The sequence below is a fragment of the Dermacentor albipictus genome, unplaced genomic scaffold (genome assembly GCF_038994185.2).
Source record: "Dermacentor albipictus isolate Rhodes 1998 colony unplaced genomic scaffold, USDA_Dalb.pri_finalv2 scaffold_26, whole genome shotgun sequence".
In the NCBI taxonomy this organism is placed as follows: domain Eukaryota; kingdom Metazoa; phylum Arthropoda; class Arachnida; order Ixodida; family Ixodidae; genus Dermacentor; species Dermacentor albipictus.
Genome location: NW_027225580.1, coordinates 1,415,150 through 1,436,596, shown reverse-complemented (window position 1 = coordinate 1,436,596; position 21,447 = coordinate 1,415,150).

Here is a 21,447-nt window from a genome sequence, read left to right as displayed (position 1 = left end):
TATTACGCATGGTTAGTGAAAATCGCGAGATCTGCCTCGTTTTGAATTCGAAAAACCCTGCTGTCTGTGTTCTTCCGTGCCTTGATTAGGCAGTCATCAGTCCATAGGAACTGCCAGTGATTTTCTTTTTTCAAAGATAGAGCTTTCGAAAATATCTTTTTGTTTTCCTGTGTCAGATGGTCGTTGACGTAAATCGGCGTAGACTCAGTTCCATGAAAGCCTATGTCGCGAGTCTGTAGACGCGCCTTCCGCGCCTTGCTTACGAATTCTGCTTTCTTTGGCCTCGAGGTGAACCTTGCAATTAAATTTTTCGTGCTTGAGACAGATGGCACTCGATGGGCAATTTCGATGTCGTCTCTCGATACCGGGCAGTCAATTTTACTTCCAACAGCCTGAAGAATCGCCACACAGTCTTCGCCTTGAGTGCAGGGTACACCCTTTAGTTCAACATTATTTTTGCGTGAGTATTGCTCTAGCTCACTTACTTTCTGTTCCAAGGCTGCGTTTCTAGTTGTAAGTGCCAAGTTCGTAATCTTCAGTTTCTCGTTCTCAGACTTCAGTTCCTCAACAGTTTCATTTAAGTAAGCCAGGCCCCCCTGCAATTCCTCCAGGTCTTTCTTGAAGTTACCAACAAACGTTTCTGGTTCAGTGGCCATCTTCAATTTAACGCTCGCCAGAACTTGTTGAGCCACCATAGCCAGTTTTCCCTGCAGAACGCTTTCTAGCGCATCAAGACGCTTCGCGAGTTCAGCATTTGAGGGCATGACGGATACAAAGCACCGAGACAGAAACCGTAACAGTGGCAGCAGTTGCGATATGCAAGAGTTAGAGAAAAATGGAAACCAAAGCCCACCTGTGCAGGGAATAGCAGATGCTTATTAGCACGAATGCCAGAGGCTCCCTCGTGTACGCTCGCAACTGCTGCCACTAGTGTCGATGATCTGGGCGTGTTGCGTACATATAGGCTCAGAAGTACACGGTGCTGCCGCTGACGGAAGTGATGGTGCCTCACTGCGCAGAGGTTGGCGATCAAGCCTGAGTCCGCTGGGCCATGCGCAGAAGCAAACTTCAGGTCGGTGATCTGGCCCGAGTCCTCTGGACCATGTGCAGAAGCAAATCGCAGGACGCAGTGTCACCGGATCCGCGCTCCTTGTGATATCTGTGCAGGGAATAGCAGATGCTTATTAGCACGAATGTCAGAGGCTCCCTCGTGCACGCTCGCAACTGCTGCCACTAGTGTCGATGATCTGGGCGTGTTGCGTATATATAGGCTCAGAAGTAGACGGTGCTGCCGCTGACGGAAGTGACGGTGCCTCACTGCGCAGAGGTTGGCGATCAAGCCTGAGTCCGCTGGGCCATGCGCAGAAGCAAACTTCAGGTCGGTGATCTGGCCCGAGTCCTCTGGACCATGTGCAGAAGCAAATCGCAGGACGCAGTGTCACCGGATCCGCGCTCCTTGTGATATCTGTGCAGGGAATAGCAGATGCTTATTAGCACGAATGTCAGAGGCTCCCTCGTGCACGCTCGCAACTGCTGCCACTAGTGTCGATGATCTGGGCGTGTTGCGTATATATAGGCTCAGAAGTAGACGGTGCTGCCGCTGACGGAAGTGACGGTGCCTCACTGCGCAGAGGTTGGCGATCAAGCCTGAGTCCGCTGGGCCATGCGCAGAAGCAAACTTCAGGTCGGTGATCTGGCCCGAGTCCTCTGGACCATGTGCAGAACCAAATCGCAGGACGCAGTGTCACCGGATCCGCGCTCCTTGTGATATCTGTGCAGGGAATAGCAGATGCTTATTAGCACGAATGCCAGAGGCTCCCTCGTGCACGCTCGCAACTGCTGCCACTAGTATCGATGATCTGGGCGTGTTGCGTATATATAGGCTCAGAAGTAGACGGTGCTGCCGCTGACGGAAGTGACGGTGCCTCACTGCGCAGAGGTTAGCGATCAAGCCTGAGTCCGCTGGGCCATGCGCAGAAGCAAACTTCAGGTCGGTGATCTGGCCCGAGTCCTCTGGACCATGTGCAGAAGCAAATCGCAGGACGCAGTGTCACCGGATCCGCGCTCCTTGTGATATCTGTGCAGGGAATAGCAGATGCTTATTAGCACGAATGCCAGAGGCTCCCTCATGCACGCTCGCAACTGCTGCCACTAGTTCAGTCAGTTCAGTTCAGTCCAGTCAGTTCAGTTCAGTTCAGTCAGTTCAGTTCAGTCAGTTCAGTTCAGTTCAGTCAGTTCAGTTCAGTCAGTTGAGTTCATTCAGTCAGTTGCTTTCAGTTCAGTCAGTTGAGTTCAGTTCAGTCAGTTGAGTTCAGTTCAGTCAGTTCAGTTCAGTTCAGTCAGTTTAGTTCAGTCAGTTCAGTTCAGTTCAGTCAGTTCAGTCAGTTCAGTTCAGTTCAGTCAGTTCAGTTCAGTCCAGTCAGTTCAGTTCAGTCAGTTCAGTTCAGTAAAGTCAGTTCAGTTCAGTTCAGTGTGGTCAGTTCAGTTCAGTCAGTTCAGTTCAGTTCAGTCAGTTCAGTTCAGTTCAGTCAGTTCAGTTCAGTTCGGTCAGTTCAGTTCAGTTCAGTCAGTTCAATTCAGTCAGTTCAGTTCAGTTCAGTCAGTTCAGTTCAGTTCAGTCAGTTCAGTTCAGTTCAGTCAGCTCAGTTCAGTTCACTCAGTTCAGTTCAGTCAGTTCAATTCAGTTCAGTCAGTTCAGTTCAGTCAGTTTAGTTCAGTTCAGTCAGTTCAGTTCAGTCAGTTCAGTTCAGTTCGGTCAGTTCAGTTCAGTACAGTCAGTTCAATTCAGTCAGTTCAGTTCAGTCAGTTCAGTTCAGTCAGTTCAGTTCAGTTCAGTCAGCTCAGTTCACTCAGTTCAGTTCAGTCAGTTCAGTCAGTTCAATTCAGTTCAGTCAGTTCAGTCAGTTCAGTCAGTTCAGTTCAGTTCAGTCAGTTCAGTTCAGTCAGTTCAGTTCAGTTCAGTTCAGTCAGTTCAGTTCTGTTCAGTCAGTTCAGTTTAGTCAGTTCAGTTCAGTCAGTTCAGTTCAGTCAGTTCAGTTCAGTTCAGTCAGTTCAGTCAGTTCAGTTCAGTTCAGTCATCTCAGTTCAGTTCACTCAGTTCAGTTCAGTCAGTTCAGTCAGTTCAATTCAGTTCAGTCAGTTCAGTTCAGTCAGTTCAGTTCAGTTCAGTCAGTTCAGTTCAGTTCAGTCAGTTCAGTTCAGTTCGGTCAGTTCAGTTCAGTTCAGTCAGTTCAATTCAGTCAGTTCAGTTCAGTTCAGTCAGTTCAGTTCAGTTCAGTCAGTTCAGTTCAGTTCAGTCAGCTCAGTTCAGTTCACTCAGTTCAGTTCAGTCAGTTCAGTCAGTTCAATTCAGTTCAGTCAGTTCAGTCAGCTCAGTTCAGTTCAGTTCAGTTCAGTCAGTTCAGTTCAGTTCAGTCAGTTCAGTTCTGTTCAGTCAGTTCAGTTCAGTCAGTTCAGTCAGTTCAGTTCAGTCAGTTCAGTTCAGTCCAGTCAGTTCAGTTCAGTTCAGTTCAGTCAGTTCAGTTCAGTTCAGTCAGTTGAGTTCAGTTCAGTTCAGTCAGTTCAGTTCAGTCAGTTCAGTTCAGTTAGTTCAGTTCAGTCAGTTCAATTCAGTCAGTTCAGTTCAGTTCAGTCAGTTCAGTTCAGTTCAGTCAGTTCAGTTCAGTCAGTTCAGTTCAGTTCAGTCAGTTCAGTTCAGTCAGTTCAGCTCAGTTCAGTCAGTTCAGTTCATTTCAGTCAGTTCAGTTCAGTCAGTTCAGTTCAGTCAGTTCAGTTCAGTCAGTTCAGTCAGTTCAATTCAATCCAGTCAGTCCAGTTCGGTCAGTTCAGTTCAGTTCAGTTAGTTCAGTTCAGTCACTTCAGTACAGTTCTGTCAGTTCAGTTCAGTTCAGTCAGTTCAGTTCAGTTCAGTCAGTTCAGTTCAGTTCAGTCAGTTCAGTTCAGTCAGTTCACTTCAGTTCAGTTCAGTCAGTTCAGTTCAGTCAGTTCACTTCAGTTCAGTCAGTTGAGTTCAGTTCAGTCAGTTCAGTTCAGTCAGTGCAGTTCAGTTCAGTCAGTTCAGTTCAGTTCAGTCAGTTCAGTTCAGTCAGTTCAGTTCAGGCAGTTCAGTTCAGTTCAGTAAATTCAGTTCAGTCAGTTCAGTTCAGTTCAGTCAGTTCAGTTCAGTCAGTTCAGTTCAATCAGTTGAGTCAGTTCAATTCAGTCCAGTCAGTTCAGTTCGGTCAGTTGAGTTCAGTTCAGTCAGTTCAGTTCAGTTCAGTCACTTCAGTACAGTTCATTCAGTTCAATTCAGTGAGTTCAGTTCAGTTCAGTCAGTTCAGTTCAGTTCAGTCAGTTCAGTTCAGTCATTTCAGTTCAGACAGTTCAATTCAGTTCAGTCAGTTAAGTTCAGTCAGTTCAGTTCAGTTCAGTCAGGTCAGTTCAGTCCAGTCAGTTCAGTTCAGTCAGTTAAGTTCAGTTCAGTCAGTTCAGTTCAGTTCAGTCAGTTCAGTTCAGACAGTTCAGTTCAGTTCAGTTCAGTTCGGTCAGTTGAGTTCAATTCAGTCAGTTGCTTTCAGTTCAGTCAGTTGAGTTCAGTTCAGTCAGTTGAGTTCAGTTCAGTCAGTTCAGTTCAGTCAGTTCAGTTCAGTTCAGCCAGTTCAGTTCAGTTCAGTTCAGTCAGTTCAGTTCAGTCAGTTCAGTTCAGTTCAGTCAGTTCAGTTCAGTTCAGTCCGTTCAGTTCAGTTCAGTCAGTTCAGTTCAGTCAGTTCACTTCAGTTCAGTTCAGTCAGTTCAGTTCAGTCAGTTCACTTCAGTTCAGTCAGTTGAGTTCAGTTCAGTCAGTTCAGTTCAGTCAGTGCAGTTCAGTTCAGTCAGTTCAGTTCAGTTCAGTCAGTTCAGTTCAGTCAGTTCAGTTCAGGCAGTTCAGTTCAGTTCAGTAAATTCAGTTCAGTCAGTTCAGTTCAGTTCAGTCAGTTCAGTTCAGTCAGTTCAGTTCAATCAGTTGAGTCAGTTCAATTCAGTCCAGTCAGTTCAGTTCGGTCAGTTGAGTTCAGTTCAGTCAGTTCAGTCACTTCAGTACAGTTCATTCAGTTCAATTCAGTGAGTTCAGTTCAGTTCAGTCAGTTCAGTTCAGTTCAGTCAGTTCAGTTCAGTCATTTCAGTTCAGACAGTTCAATTCAGTTCAGTCAGTTAAGTTCAGTCAGTTCAGTTCAGTTCAGTCAGGTCAGTTCAGTCCAGTCAGTTCAGTTCAGTCAGTTAAGTTCAGTTCAGTCAGTTCAGTTCAGTTCAGTCAGTTCAGTTCAGACAGTTCAGTTCAGTCCGTTCAGTTCAGTCAGTTGAGTTCATTCAGTCAGTTGCTTTCAGTTCAGTCAGTTGAGTTCAGTTCAGTCAGTTGAGTTCAGTTCAGTCAGTTCAGTTCAGTTCAGTCAGTTTAGTTCAGTCAGTTCAGTTCAGTTCAGTCAGTTCAGTTCAGTCAGTTCAGTTCAGTCAGTTCAGTTCAGTCCAGTCAGTTCAGTTCAGTCAGTTCAGTTCAGTAAAGTCAGTTCAGTTCACTCAGTTCAGTTCAGTCAGTTCAGTCAGTTCAATTCAGTTCAGTCAGTTCAGTCAGTTCAGTCAGTTCAGTTCAGTTCAGTCAGTTCAGTTCAGTCAGTTCAGTTCAGTTCAGTCAGTTCAGTTCTGTTCAGTCAGTTCAGTTTAGTCAGTTCAGTTCAGTCAGTTCAGTTCAGTCAGTTCAGTTCAGTTCAGTCAGTTCAGTCAGTTCAGTTCAGTTCAGTCATCTCAGTTCAGTTCACTCAGTTCAGTTCAGTCAGTTCAGTCAGTTCAATTCAGTTTAGTCAGTTCAGTTCAGTCAGTTCAGTTCAGTTCAGTCAGTTCAGTTCAGTTCAGTCAGTTCAGTTCAGTTCGGTCAGTTCAGTTCAGTTCAGTCAGTTCAATTCAGTCAGTTCAGTTCAGTTCAGTCAGTTCAGTTCAGTCAGTTCAGTTCAGTTCAGTCAGCTCAGTTCAGTTCACTCAGTTCAGTTCAGTCAGTTCAGTCAGTTCAATTCAGTTCAGTCAATTCAGTCAGTTCAGTCAGTTCAGTTCAGTCAGCTCAGTTCAGTTCAGTTCAGTTCAGTCAGTTCAGTTCAGTTCAGTCAGTTCAGTTCTGTTCAGTCAGTTCAGTTCAGTCAGTTCAGTTCAGTCAGTTCAGTCAGTTCAGTTCAGTCAGTTCAGTTCAGTCCAGTCAGTTCAGTTCAGTTCAGTTCAGTCAGTTCAGTTCAGTCAGTTCAGTTCAGTTAGTTCAGTTCAGTCAGTTCAATTCAGTCAGTTCAGTTCAGTTCAGTCAGTTCAGTTCAGTTCAGTCAGTTCAGTTCAGTTCAGTCAGTTCAGTTCAGTTCAGTCAGTTCAGTTCAGTCAGTTCAGCTCAGTTCAGTCAGTTCAGTTCATTTCAGTCAGTTCAGTTCAGTCAGTTCAGTTCAGTCAGTTCAGTTCAGTCAGTTCAGTCAGTTCAATTCAATCCAGTCAGTCCAGTTCGGTCAGTTCAGTTCAGTTCAGTTAGTTCAGTTCAGTCACTTCAGTACAGTTCTGTCAGTTCAGTTCAGTTCAGTCAGTTCAGTTCAGTTCAGTCAGTTCAGTTCAGTTCAGTCAGTTCAGTTCAGTCAGTTCACTTCAGTTCAGTTCAGTCAGTTCAGTTCAGTCAGTTCACTTCAGTTCAGTCAGTTGAGTTCAGTTCAGTCAGTTCAGTTCAGTCAGTGCAGTTCAGTTCAGTCAGTTCAGTTCAGTTCAGTCAGTTCAGTTCAGTCAGTTCAGTTCAGGCAGTTCAGTTCAGTTCAGTAAATTCAGTTCAGTCAGTTCAGTTCAGTTCAGTCAGTTCAGTTCAGTCAGTTCAGTTCAATCAGTTGAGTCAGTTCAATTCAGTCCAGTCAGTTCAGTTCGGTCAGTTGAGTTCAGTTCAGTCAGTTCAGTTCAGTTCAGTCACTTCAGTACAGTTCATTCAGTTCAATTCAGTGAGTTCAGTTCAGTTCAGTCAGTTCAGTTCAGTTCAGTCAGTTCAGTTCAGTCATTTCAGTTCAGACAGTTCAATTCAGTTCAGTCAGTTAAGTTCAGTCAGTTCAGTTCAGTTCAGTCAGGTCAGTTCAGTCCAGTCAGTTCAGTTCAGTCAGTTAAGTTCAGTTCAGTCAGTTCAGTTCAGTTCAGTCAGTTCAGTTCAGACAGTTCAGTTCAGTTCAGTTCGGTCAGTTGAGTTCAATTCAGTCAGTTGCTTTCAGTTCAGTCAGTTGAGTTCAGTTCAGTCAGTTGAGTTCAGTTCAGTCAGTTCAGTTCAGTCAGTTCAGTTCAGTTCAGCCAGTTCAGTTCAGTTCAGTTCAGTCAGTTCAGTTCAGTCAGTTCAGTTCAGTTCAGTCAGTTCAGTTCAGTTCAGTCCGTTCAGTTCAATTCAGTCAGTTCAGTTCAGTCAGTTCACTTCAGTTCAGTTCAGTCAGTTCAGTTCAGTCAGTTCACTTCAGTTCAGTCAGTTGAGTTCAGTTCAGTCAGTTCAGTTCAGTCAGTGCAGTTCAGTTCAGTCAGTTCAGTTCAGTTCAGTCAGTTCAGTTCAGTCAGTTCAGTTCAGGCAGTTCAGTTCAGTTCAGTAAATTCAGTTCAGTCAGTTCAGTTCAGTTCAGTCAGTTCAGTTCAGTCAGTTCAGTTCAATCAGTTGAGTCAGTTCAATTCAGTCCAGTCAGTTCAGTTCGGTCAGTTGAGTTCAGTTCAGTCAGTTCAGTTCAGTTCAGTCACTTCAGTACAGTTCATTCAGTTCAATTCAGTGAGTTCAGTTCAGTTCAGTCAGTTCAGTTCAGTTCAGTCAGTTCAGTTCAGTCATTTCAGTTCAGACAGTTCAATTCAGTTCAGTCAGTTAAGTTCAGTCAGTTCAGTTCAGTTCAGTCAGGTCAGTTCAGTCCAGTCAGTTCAGTTCAGTCAGTTAAGTTCAGTTCAGTCAGTTCAGTTCAGTTCAGTCAGTTCAGTTCAGACAGTTCAGTTCAGTCCGTTCAGTTCAGTCAGTTGAGTTCATTCAGTCAGTTGCTTTCAGTTCAGTCAGTTGAGTTCAGTTCAGTCAGTTGAGTTCAGTTCAGTCAGTTCAGTTCAGTTCAGTCAGTTTAGTTCAGTCAGTTCAGTTCAGTTCAGTCAGTTCAGTTCAGTCAGTTCAGTTCAGTCAGTTCAGTTCAGTCCAGTCAGTTCAGTTCAGTCAGTTCAGTTCAGTAAAGTCAGTTCAGTTCAGTTCAGTTTGGTAAGTTCAGTTCAGTCAGTTCAGTTCAGTTCAGTCAGTTCAGTTCAGTTCAGTCAGTTCAGTTCAGTTCGGTCAGTTCAGTTCAGTTCAGTCAGTTCAATTCAGTCAGTTCAGTTCAGTTCAGTCAGTTCAGTTCAGTTCAGTCAGTTCAGTTCAGTTCAGTTCAGTCAGCTCAGTTCAGTTCATTCAGTTCAGTTCAGTCAGTTCAATTCAGTTCAGTCAGTTCAGTTCAGTCAGTTCAGTTCAGTTCAGTCAGTTCAGTTCAGTTCAGTCAGTTCAGTTCAGTTCGGTCAGTTCAGTTCAGTACAGTCAGTTCAATTCAGTCAGTTCAGTTCAGTCAGTTCAGTTCAGTCAGTTCAGTTCAGTTCAGTCAGCTCAGTTCACTCAGTTCAGTCAGTTCAGTCAGTTCAATTCAGTTCAGTCAGTTCAGTCAGTTCAGTCAGTTCAGTTCAGTTCAGTCAGTTCAGTTCAGTTCAGTCAGTTCAGTTCTGTTCAGTCAGTTCAGTTCAGTCAGTTTAGTTTAGTCAGTTCAGTTCAGTTCAGTCAGTTCAGTTCAGTCCAGTCAGTTCAGTTCAGTCAGTTCAGTTCAGTAAAGTCAGTTCAGTTCAGTTTGGTCAGTTCAGTTCAGTCAGTTCAGTTCAGTTCAGTCAGTTCAGTTCAGTTCGGTCAGTTCAGTTCAGTTCAGTCAGTTCAATTCAGTCAGTTCAGTTCAGTTCAGTCAGTTCAGTTCAGTTCAGTCAGTTCAGTTCAGTTCAGTCAGCTCAGTTCAGTTCACTCAGTTCAGTTCAGTCAGTTCAATTCAGTTCAGTCAGTTCAGTTCAGTCAGTTCAGTTCAGTTCAGTCAGTTCAGTTCAGTTCAGTCAGTTCAGTTCAGTTCGGTCAGTTCAGTTCAGTACAGTCAGTTCAATTCAGTCAGTTCAGTTCAGTCAGTTCAGTTCAGTCAGTTCAGTTCAGTTCAGTCAGCTCAGTTCACTCAGTTCAGTTCAGTCAGTTCAGTCAGTTCAATTCAGTTCAGTCAGTTCAGTCAGTTCAGTTCAGTTCAGTCAGTTCAGTTCAGTTCAGTCAGTTCAGTTCTGTTCAGTCAGTTCAGTTTAGTCAGTTCAGTTCAGTCAGTTCAGTTCAGTCAGTTCTGTTCAGTTCAGTCAGTTCAGTCAGTTCAGTTCAGTTCAGTCATCTCAGTTCAGTTCACTCAGTTCAGTTCAGTCAGTTCAGTCAGTTCAATTCAGTTCAGTCAGTTCAGTTCAGTCAGTTCAGTTCAGTTCAGTCAGTTCAGTTCAGTTCAGTCAGTTCAGTTCAGTTCAGTTCAGTCAGTTCAATTCAGTCAGTTCAGTTCAGTTCAGTCAGTTCAGTTCAGTCAGTTCAGTTCAGTTCAGTCAGCTCAGTTCAGTTCACTCAGTTCAGTTCAGTCAGTTCAGTCAGTTCAATTCAGTTCAGTCAGTTCAGTCAGTTCAGTCAGTTCAGTCAGTTCAGTCAGCTCAGTTCAGTTCAGTTCAGTTCAGTCAGTTCAGTTCAGTTCAGTCAGTTCAGTTCTGTTCAGTCAGTTCAGTTCAGTCAGTTCAGTTCAGTCAGTTCAGTCAGTTCAGTTCAGTCAGTTCAGTTCAGTCCAGTCAGTTCAGTTCAGTTCAGTTCAGTCAGTTCAGATCAGTTCAGTCAGTTGAGTTCAGTTCAGTTCAGTCAGTTCAGTTCAGTCAGTTCAGTTCAGTTAGTGCAGTTCAGTCAGTTCAATTCAGTCAGTTCAGTTCAGTCAGTTCAGTTCAGTTCAGTTCAGTCAGTTCAGTTCAGTTCAGTCAGTTCAGTTCAGTTCAGTCAGTTCAGTTCAGTCAGTTCAGCTCAGTTCAGTCAGTTCAGTTCATTTCAGTCAGTTCAGTTCAGTCAGTTCAGTTCAGTCAGTTCAGTTCAGTCAGTTCAGTCAGTTCAATTCAATCCAGTCAGTCCAGTTCGGTCAGTTCAGTTCAGTTCAGTTAGTTCAGTTCAGTCACTTCAGTACAGTTCAGTCAGTTCAGTTCAGTTCAGTCAGTTCAGTTCAGTTCAGTCAGTTCAGTTCAGTCAGTTCACTTCAGTTCAGTTCAGTCAGTTCACTTCAGTTCAGTCAGTTGAGTTCAGTTCAGTCAGTTCAGTTCAGTCAGTGCAGTTCAGTTCAGTCAGTTCAGTTCAGTCAGTTCAGTTCAGTCACTTCAGTTCAGTTCAGCCAGTTCAGTTCAGTTCAGTAAATTCAGTTCAGTCAGTTCAGTTCAGTTCAGTCAGTTCAGTTCAGTCAGTTCAGTTCAGTCAGTTGAGTCAGTTCAATTCAGTCCAGTCAGTTCAGTTCGGTCAGTTCAGTTCAGATCAGTCAGTTCAGTTCAGTTCAGTCACTTCAGTACAGTTCATTCAGTTCAGTTCAGTCAGTTCAGTTCAGTTCAGTCAGTTCAGTTCAGTTCAGTCAGTTCAGTTCAGTCATTTCAGTTCAGACAGTTCAATTCAGTTCAGTCAGTTAAGTTCAGTCAGTTCAGTTCAGTTCAGTCAGGTCAGTTCAGTTCAGTCCAGTCAGTTCAGTTCAGTCAAGTTCAGTTCGGTCAGTTCAGTTCAGTTCAGTCAGTTCAGTTCAGACAGTTCAGTTCAGTTCAGTTCGGTCAGTTGAGTTCAATTCAGTCAGTTGCTTTCAGTTCAGTCAGTTGAGTTCAGTTCAGTCAGTTGAGTTCAGTTCAGTCAGTTCAGTTCAGTCAGTTCAGTTCAGTCAGTTCAGTTCAGTTCAGTCAGTTCAGTTCAGTTCAGTCAGTTCAGTTCAGTCAGTTCACTTCAGTTCAGTTCAGTCAGTTCAGTTCAGTCAGTTCACTTCAGTTCAGTCAGTTGAGTTCAGTTCAGTCAGTTCAGTTCAGTCAGTGCAGTTCAGTTCAGTCAGTTCAGTTCAGTTCAGTCAGTTCAGTTCAGTCAGTTCAGTTCAGTTCAGCCAGTTCAGTTCAGTTCAGTAAATTCAGTTCAGTCAGTTCAGTTCAGTTCAGTTCAGTCAGTTCAGTTCAGTCAGTTCAGTTCAGTCAGTTGAGTCAGTTCAATTCAGTCCAGTCAGTTCAGTTCGGTCAGTTGAGTTCAGTTCAGTCAGTTCAGTTCAGTTCAGTCACTTCAGTACAGTTCATTCAGTTCAATTCAGTGAGTTCAGTTCAGTTCAGTCAGTTCAGTTCAGTTCAGTCAGTTCAGTTCAGTCATTTCAGTTCAGACAGTTCAATTCAGTTCAGTCAGTTAAGTTCAGTCAGTTCAGTTCAGTTCAGTCAGGTCAGTTCAGTCCAGTCAGTTCAGTTCAGTCAGTTAAGTTCAGTTCAGTCAGTTCAGTTCAGTTCAGTCAGTTCAGTTCAGACAGTTCAGTTCAGTTCAGTTCAGTTCGGTCAGTTGAGTTCAATTCAGTCAGTTGCTTTCAGTTCAGTCAGTTGAGTTCAGTTCAGTCAGTTGAGTTCAGTTCAGTCAGTTCAGTTCAGTCAGTTCAGTTCAGTTCAGCCAGTTCAGTTCAGTTCAGTTCAGTCAGTTCAGTTCAGTCAGTTCAGTTCAGTTCAGTCAGTTCAGTTCAGTTCAGTCCGTTCAGTTCAGTCAGTTCAGTTCAGTTCAGTCAGTTGAGTTCATTCAGTCAGTTGCTTTCAGTTCAGTCAGTTGAGTTCAGTTCAGTCAGTTCAGTTCAGTTCAGTCAGTTTAGTTCAGTCAGTTCAGTTCAGTTCAGTCAGTTCAGTTCAGTCAGTTCAGTTCAGTCAGTTCAGTTCAGTCCAGTCAGTTCAGTTCAGTCAGTTCAGTTCAGTAAAGTCAGTTCAGTTCAGTTCAGTTTGGTCAGTTCAGTTCAGTCAGTTCAGTTCAGTTCAGTCAGTTCAGTTCAGTTCAGTCAGTTCAGTTCAGTTCGGTCAGTTCAGTTCAGTTCAGTCAGTTCAATTCAGTCAGTTCAGTTCAGTTCAGTCAGTTCAGTTCAGTTCAGTCAGTTCAGTTCAGTTCAGTTCAGTCAGCTCAGTTCAGTTCACTCAGTTCAGTTCAGTCAGTTCAATTCAGTTCAGTCAGTTCAGTTCACTCAGTTCAGTTCAGTTCAGTCAGTTCAGTTCAGTTCAGTCAGTTCAGTTCAGTTCGGTCAGTTCAGTTCAGTACAGTCAGTTCAATTCAGTCAGTTCAGTTCAGTCAGTTCAGTTCAGTCAGTTCAGTTCAGTTCAGTCAGCTCAGTTCACTCAGTTCAGTCAGTTCAGTCAGTTCAATTCAGTTCAGTCAGTTCAGTCAATTCAGTCAGTTCAGTTCAGTCACTTCAGTTCTGTTCAGTCAGTTCAGTTCAGTCAGTTTATTTCAGTCAGTTCAGTTCAGTCAGTTCAGTCAGTTCAGTTCAGTTCAGTCAGTTCAGTTCAGTCCAGTCAGTTCAGTTCAGTCAGTTCAGTTCAGTAAAGTCAGTTCAGTTCAGTTCAGTTTGGTCAGTTCAGTTCAGTCAGTTCAGTTCAGTTCAGTCAGTTCAGTTCAGTTCGGTCAGTTCAGTTCAGTTCAGTCAGTTCAATTCAGTCAGTTCAGTTCAGTTCAGTCAGTTCAGTTCAGTTCAGTCAGTTCAGTTCAGTTCAGTTCAGTCAGCTCAGTTCAGTTCTCAGTTCAGTTCAGTCAGTTCAATTCAGTTCAGTCAGTTCAGTTCAGTCAGTTCAGTTCAGTTCAGTCAGTTCAGTTCAGTTCAGTCAGTTCAGTTCAGTTCGGTCAGTTCAGTTCAGTACAGTCAGTTCAATTCAGTCAGTTCAGTTCAGTCAGTTCAGTCAGTTCAGTTCAGTTCAGTCAGCTCAGTTCACTCAGTTCAGTTCAGTCAGTTCAGTCAGTTCAATTCAGTTCAGTCAGTTCAGTCAGTTCAGTTCAGTTCAGTCAGTTCAGTTCAGTTCAGTTCAGTCAGTTCAGTTCTGTTCAGTCAGTTCAGTTTAGTCAGTTCAGTTCAGTCAGTTCAGTTCAGTCAGTTCAGTTCAGTTCAGTCAGTTCAGTTCAGTTCAGTCATCTCAGTTCAGTTCACTCAGTTCAGTTCAGTCAGTTCAGTCAGTTCAATTCAGTTCAGTCAGTTCAGTTCAGTCAGTTCAGTTCAGTTCAGTCAGTTCAGTTCAGTTCAGTCAGTTCAGTTCAGTTCAGTTCAGTCAGTTCAATTCAGTCAGTTCAGTTCAGTTCAGTCAGTTCAGTTCAGTCAGTTCAGTTCAGTTCAGTCAGCTCAGTTCAGTTCACTCAGTTCAGTTCAGTCAGTTCAGTCAGTTCAATTCAGTTCAGTCAGTTCAGTCAGTTCAGTCAGTTCAGTTCAGTTCAGTCAGCTCAGTTCAGTTCAGTTCAGTTCAGTCAGTTCAGTTCAGTTCAGTCAGTTCAGTTCTGTTCAGTCAGTTCAGTTCAGTCAGTTCAGTTCAGTCAGTTCAGTCAGTTCAGTTCAGTCAGTTCAGTCCAGTCAGTTCAGTTCAGTTCAGTCAGTTCAGTTCAGTCAGTTGAGTTCAGTTCAGTTCAGTCAGTTCAGTTCAGTCAGTTCAGTTCAGTTAGTGCAGTTCAGTCAGTTCAATTCAGTCAGTTCAGTTCAGTTCAGTCAGTTCAGTTCAGTTCAGTTCAGTCAGTTCAGTTCAGTTCAGTCAGTTCAGTTCAGTTCAGTCAGTTCAGTTCAGTCAGTTCAGCTCAGTTCAGTCAGTTCAGTTCATTTCAGTCAGTTCAGTTCAGTCAGTTCAGTTCAGTCAGTTCAGTCAGTTCAATTCAATCCAGTCAGTCCAGTTCGGTCAGTTCAGTTCAGTTCAGTTAGTTCAGTTCAGTCACTTCAGTACAGTTCAGTCAGTTCAGTTCAGTTCAGTCAGTTCAGTTCAGTCAGTTCAGTTCAGTTCAGTCAGTTCAGTTCAGTCAGTTCACTTCAGTTCAGTTCAGTCAGTTCACTTCAGTTCAGTCAGTTGAGTTCAGTTCAGTCAGTTCAGTTCAGTCAGTGCAGTTCAGTTCAGTCAGTTCAGTTCAGTTCAGTCAGTTCAGTTCAGTCAGTTCAGTTCAGTTCAGCCAGTTCAGTTCAGTTCAGTAAATTCAGTTCAGTCAGTTCAGTTCAGTTCAGTCAGTTCAGTTCAGTCAGTTCAGTTCAGTCAGTTGAGTCAGTTCAATTCAGTCCAGTCAGTTCAGTTCGGTCAGTTCAGTTCAGTTCAGTCAGTTCAGTTCAGTTCAGTCACTTCAGTACAGTTCATTCAGTTCAGTTCAGTCAGTTCAGTTCAGTTCAGTCAGTTCAGTTCAGTCAGTTCAGTTCAGTCATTTCAGTTCAGACAGTTCAATTCAGTTCAGTCAGTTAAGTTCAGTCAGTTCAGTTCAGTTCAGTCAGGTCAGTTCAGTTCAGTCCAGTCAGTTCAGTTCAGTCAGTTAAGTTCAGTTCAGTCAGTTCAGTTCAGTTCAGTCAGTTCAGTTCAGACAGTTCAGTTCAGTTCAGTTCGGTCAGTTGAGTTCAATTCAGTCAGTTGCTTTCAGTTCAGTCAGTTGAGTTCAGTTCAGTCAGTTGAGTTCAGTTCAGTCAGTTCAGTTCAGTCAGTTCAGTTCAGTCAGTTCAGTTCAGTTCAGCCAGTTCAGTTCAGTTCAGTCAGTTCAGTTCAGTCAGTTCAGTTCAGTCAGTTCAGTTCAGTCAGTTCAGTTCAGTCAGTTCAGTTCAGTTCAGCCAGTTCAGTTCAGTTCAGTCAGTTCAGTTCAGTCAGTTCAGTTCAGTTCAGTCAGTTCAGTTCAGTTCAGTCCGTTCAGTTCAGTCAGTTCAGTTCAGTTCAGTCAGTTGAGTTCATTCAGTCAGTTGCTTTCAGTTCAGTCAGTTGAGTTCAGTTCAGTCAGTTGAGTTCAGTTCAGTCAGTTCAGTTCAGTTCAGTCAGTTTAGTTCAGTCAGTTCAGTTCAGTTCAGTCAGTTCAGTTCAGTTCAGTCAGTTCAGTTCAGTTCAGTCAGTTCAGTTCAGTTCAGTCAGTTCAGTTCAGTTCAGTCAGTTCAGTTCAGTTCGGTCAGTTCAGTTCAGTTCGGTCAGTTCAGTTCAGTTCAGTCAGTTCAGTTCAGTTCAGTCAGTTCAGTTCAGTTCAGTTCAGTCAGCTCAGTTCAGTTCACTCAGTTCAGTTCAGTCAGTTCAATTCAGTTCAGTCAGTTCAGTTCAGTCAGTTCAGTTCAGTCAGTTCAGTTCAGTTCAGTCAGTTCAGTTCAGTTCGGTCAGTTCAGTTCAGTACAGTCAGTTCAGTTCAGTCCAGTCAGTTCAGTTCAGTCAGTTCAGTTCAGTAAAGTCAGTTCAGTTCAGTTCAGTTTGGTCAGTTCAGTTCAGTCAGTTCAGTTCAGTTCAGTCAGTTCAGTTCAGTTCGGTCAGTTCAGTTCAGTTCGGTCAGTTCAGTTCAGTTCAGTCAGTTCAGTTCAGTTCAGTCAGTTCAGTTCAGTTCAGTTCAGTCAGCTCAGTTCAGTTCACTCAGTTCAGTTCAGTCAGTTCAATTCAGTTCAGTCAGTTCAGTTCAGTCAGTTCAGTTCAGTCAGTTCAGTTCAGTTCAGTCAGTTCAGTTCAGTTCGGTCAGTTCAGTTCAGTACAGTCAGTTCAATTCAGTCAGTTCAGTTCAGTCAGTTCAGTTCAGTTCAGTCAGCTCAGTTCACTCAGTTCAGTTCAGTCAGTTCAGTCAGTTCAATTCAGTTCAGTCAGTTCAGTCAGTTCAGTTCAGTTCAGTCAGTTCAGTTCAGTTCAGTCAGTTCAGTTCTGTTCAGTCAGTTCAGTTTAGTCAGTTCAGTTCAGTCAGTTCGGTTCAGTTCAGTCAGTTCAGTCAGTTCAGTTCAGTTCAGTCATCTCAGTTCAGTTCACTCAGTTCAGTTCAGTCAGTTCAGTCAGCTCAGTTCAGTTCACTCAGTTCAGTTCAGTCAGTTCAGTCAGTTCAATTCAGTTCAGTCAGTTCAGTCAGTTCAGTCAGTTCAGTCAGCTCAGTTCAGTTCAGTTCAGTTCAGTCAGTTCAGTTCAGTTCAGTCAGTTCAGTTCAGTCAGTTCAGTTCAGTCAGTTCAGTCAGTTCAGTTCAGTCAGTTCAGTTCAGTCCAGTCAGTTCAGTTCAGTTCAGTCAGTTCAGTTCAGTTCAGTCAGTTGAGTTCAGTTCAGTTCAGTCAGTTCAGTTCAGTCAGTTCAGTTCAGTTAGTTCAGTTCAGTCAGTTCAATTCAGTCAGTTCAGTTCAGTCAGTTCAGTTCAGTTCAGTCAGTTCAGTTCAGTTCAGTCAGCTCAGTTCAGTTCACTCAGTTCAGTTCAGTCAGTTCAGTCAGTTCAATTCAGTTCAGTCAGTTCAGTCAGTTCAGTTCAGTTCAGTCAGCTCAGTTCAGTTCAGTTCAGTTCAGTCAGTTCAGTTCAGTCAGTTCAGTTCTGTTCAGTCAGTTCAGTTCAGTCAGTTCAGTTCAGTCAGTTCAGTCAGTTCAGTTCAGTCAGTTCAGTTCAGTCCAGTCAGTTCAGTTCAGTTCAGTTCAGTCAGTTCAGTTCAGTTCAGTCAGTTGAGTTCAGTTCAGTTCAGTCAGTTCAGTTCAGTCAGTTCAGTTCAGTTAGTTCAGTTCAGTCAGTTCAATTCAGTCAGTTCAGTTCAGTTCAGTCAGTTCAGTTCAGTTCAGTTCAGTCAGTTCAGTTCAGTTCAGTCAGTTCAGTTCAGTTCAGTCAGTTCAGTTCAGTCAGTTCAGCTCAGTTCAGTCAGTTCAGTTCATTTCAGTCAGTTCAGTTCAGTCAGTTCAGTTCAGTCAGTTCAGTTCAGTCAGTTCAGTCAGTTCAATTCAATCCAGTCAGTCCAGTTCGGTCAGTTCAGTTCAGTTAGTTCAGTTCAGTCACTTCAGTACAGTTCAGTCAGTTCAGTTCAGTTCAGTCAGTTCAGTTCAGTTCAGTCAGTTCAGTTCAGTTCAGTCAGTTCAGTTCAGTCAGTTCACTTCAGTTCAGTTCAGTCAGTTCAGTTCAGTCAGTTCACTTCAGTTCAGTCAGTTGAGTTCAGTTCAGTCAGTTCAGTTCAGTCAGTGCAGTTCAGTTCAGTCAGTTCAGTTCAGTTCAGTCAGTTCAGTTCAGTCAGTTCAGTTCAGTTCAGCCAGTTCAGTTCAGTTCAGTAAATTCAGTTCAGTCAGTTCAGTTCAGTTCAGTCAGTTCAGTTCAGTCAGTTCAGTTCAGTCAGTTGAGTCAGTTCAATTCAGTCCAGTCAGTTCAGTTCGGTCAGTTCAGTTCAGTTCAGTCAGTTCAGTTCAGTTCAGTCACTTCAGTACAGTTCATTCAGTTCAGTTCAGTCAGTTCAGTTCAGTTCAGTCAGTTCAGTTCAGTTCGGTCAGTTCAGTTCAGTCATTTCAGTTCAGACAGTTCAATTCAGTTCAGTCAGTTAAGTTCAGTCAGTTCAGTTCAGTTCAGTCAGGTCAGTTCAGTCCAGTCAGTTCAGTTCAGTCAGTTAAGTTCAGTTCAGTCAGTTCAGTTCAGTTCAGTCAGTTCAGTTCAGACAGTTCAGTTCAGTTCAGTTCGGTCAGTTGAGTTCAATTCAGTCAGTTGCTTTCAGTTCAGTCAGTTGAGTTCAGTTCAGTCAGTTGAGTTCAGTTCAGTCAGTTCAGTTCAGTCAGTTCAGTTCAGTCAGTTCAGTTCAGTTCAGCCAGTTCAGTTCAGTTCAGTCAGTTCAGTTCAGTCAGTTCAGTTCAGTTCAGTCAGTTCAGTTCAGTCAGTTCAGTTCAGTCAGTTCAGTTCAGTTCAGTCAGTTGAGTTCATTCAGTCAGTTGCTTTCAGTTCAGTCAGTTGAGTTCAGTTCAGTCAGTTGAGTTCAGTTCAGTCAGTTCAGTTCAGTCAGTTAAGTTCAGTTCAGTCAGTTCAGTTCAGTCAGTTCAGTTCAGTTCAGTCAGTTCAGTTCAGTTCAGTCAGTTCAGTTCAGTTCAGTCAGTTCAGTTCAGTTCAGTCAGTTCAGTTCAGTTCAGTCAGTTTAGTTCAGTTCAGTCAGTTCAGTTCAGTTAGTTCAGTTCAGTCAGTTCAGTTCAGTTCAGTCATTTCAGTTCAGTCAGTTCACTTCAGTCAGTTCAGCCAGTTCAGTTCAGTCAGTTCAGCCTTAAGAACAGTTTAAACCCTTCGGTGTGCCCCTTCTGCCACACAAGGATAATCGTCATCTGCCTTGATGCGTTTTAACGTTGGGAGCCCGGTACTTTCCAGTAACGAACTGCACACGCGTTATCAGCATAGAACAGTTTACACCCTTTGGAGTGCCCCTTCTGATAAAGCGCGTGCCGTTTGTTACTGGAAATTTCCGGGCTCGCAGCGTTAAAGAAAGGAAACGCATCAAGGCAGATGACGATTTCGTTGGTTGGCAGAAGGGGCACGCCAAAGGGTGTAAACTAGTGCAGCAACATCAAACCGGTTTTGCGGAAAAACCGGTTATCCGGTTATTCGATTCGGTGGTTATTCGAATTTGAAAACCGGATAACCGGAGTGACCGGTTATTCGGTTGGTTATCCGGTTATTAGTAACCGGATATTCGGATAGCCGGATATTCGAATACCCTGGTATTTGTGCATCTGTGCGTCTGCACAAATTACCTTTTTCTCTCTTCTGTTATTCTTTTGTGGTTATTTTTGCAACCGCTCGCGCGAGCCCGATTTCCTGTCTCGTTCCTCACCTTTCGTTCCTTAAATTTATCTTTCCGGATTGCTGTGCTCTCTAAAATAGTACCACATGTTGTCCCCCTGAACTTATTCCAAGCGCCAGCGATATTATTCTAAGCGTAAGTCAATTTAATCACAGCGCCATATAATATATTCTACGCGCCATGTATTTTAATCCTATCGCCCGCGAATTAATCCAAAGATGCTTTTGCGGAAATGTTATATCAGTTCAAAATAATAGCGAAATCTTGTACTTTTGCGCCGACCAAGCAAAACTGAAGGGCTTTATTGTAGAGCATTCTCGTCGGACTAATGAAATACCTTTCCCGCGCGATATATCATCGAAATGTCGCAGAGATATGGACATTAAATTACTGCCGTTAACAGGCTCATGCAAAACGTACCTCTTTGATGGCTTTGCTGACATGCATTGAAACAAAGGGGCATCCACCAACAAACTGGTGATTCCTAAGTTGATAAAAACAGCTGAAAAGAGCGTCACGTGACTTCTCATCATTTTGTTGTTTTTTACAAGGCCCGTTGACATGGATATCAAATTGAACGAGCTTCTACAAAGTTTGCGACTATAACCAAGTAACGCATCTGAGATGACATGGAAGAGGGTGTTACATGATCTCACGTAATATTCGCCGGCGTATTCCTGATTGTCATTCATACTGACATGGATATCAAACGATCGGGCTTCGAAGCAGCTCTGTGATAGTACCCGCGAAGGGTGCGCTAGACCACGTGGTGAAGGATGTCACGTGACCTTGCGTAACTTTGGGAAGCCCACATGCGATTCACAAACACAGTGAGATGAGTGTCAAATGAACGGCAACCACGAATGCTATGCGATGCTACGCATGTAGCGAACGTCAAATCACGTGATAGACGCTGTCCTGTGACCTCACGTGTATTCGCTGGCCCTTGCGTGATTCCCAATCACACTGATGTGGATATAAAACGATCGGGCTTCGAACAAGGTTAGCAATGGCAGGCTCCTCGCATACGTAATACCTTGTGAAAAATAGTCACGTGACATCAGGTGACTTTAGCCAGGCTATAGGCAATTACCAACCACGCCGACCTGGATATCAAATGAATGGGAATCACAAAAGCTACGCGATGATACCCACGTAGCGCAATTCAAATCACGTGGTAAAGGGTGTCACGTGACCTCACGTACCTTTCGCAAGCCCGTGCATGGTCCCCAACCATACTGGCATGGATATTAAACGATTGGTCTTTGAACAAGTTCCTCGATGGTACGCATTTCGCGTACCTCAGACCACGTGGAAAAGAGTCACGTGACATCACGTAACTTTTGCCAGCCTATGACCAATTGCCAATCATACCGACATGGATATCAAACGAACGGGGAAATCAAAAGCTACACACTGGTGTACACGTAGTTAGTGTAAAATCACGTGGTAAAGGGTTTCACGCGATCTCAGCTATCTTTCTTCGGCCAATGCGAGATTCCCAGCTATACTTACATGGATGTCAAACGATCGGCCTTCGAAGAAGGTTTCCGATGGTACCCATTTCGCGTACCTCAGACCACGTGGTAAAGAGTCACGTGACATCACGTAACTTTAGACCATGAGTAATTGCCATTCATGCCTACATGGATATTGAACGAACGGGGAAATCAAAAGCTATGCGATGGTGTACATGTAGCTAACGTCAAATCACGTGGTAAAGGGTGTCACGTGACCTCACCTACCTTTCGCTAGCCCATGCAGGATTCCCAACCCTACTGAGATGGATATCAAACGATCGGTCTTTGAACAAGGTCTGCGATGGTATGTATTTCGCGCACTTCAGACCACGTGGACGAGAGTCACGTGACATCATGTAAGCTTAGCCAGACCATGGTTAATTACCAACCATGCCGACATGGATATCAAACGTGCGGGATTCGCAAAAACTATGCGACGGTACTCAAGAGCCGAGCGTCAAATCACGTGGGAAAGAGCGTCACGTGACCTCACGTATCCTTCGCCAGCCCATGCGCGCTTCCCAACAATACTGACATAGATATCAAAAGATCGGGCTTCGAACAAGGTCTGTGATTGTGGGCATACCGCGCACTGCAGACCACGTGGAGGAGAGTTACCGGATATCACGTAACTTTACCGAGACCATTAATAATTGCCAACCATACCGACATGGATGTCGAACGAACGGGAATCACAAAAGCTATGCGGTGGTACCTAATTGCTTGTAAATATCCGTTAAACCAGCTATCCGGTTTGACGGATATCGGGAAGCGAATCCGGTGTCAAAAACCGGTTATCCGGTAATCCGGATTTCAATACACCGATAATCAGGACAACGAGTTTCGGGTGGAAGCAATCAATTTAAGTTGCAACTCTATTCAAACAACAAAAGAACAAAAAAGATTGCTTTTGGAACTCGAGAGTGGCGCGAAGCTGCTTTATTTTCTTCTCTTTCCGTCGTCTGCTTCCATCGGACGTAAAAGAGAGGCTTCTCAATCTGGCTTCTTGTTAACGAATCTCTTTAGCAAGTGGTGCACTAAATTCGGTTGAACCATGTATAACAGCTTGGAAAAGAGGAGGAAGAGCGCTGGAGAAATAGCACTGCGTGTTTATGGTGGCAAAGGAGTAGATGTGCCGACCAAGCGTAGTGCACAGCTTCTCCGCATCATGACGAAAAAATGGCGCTGCAGT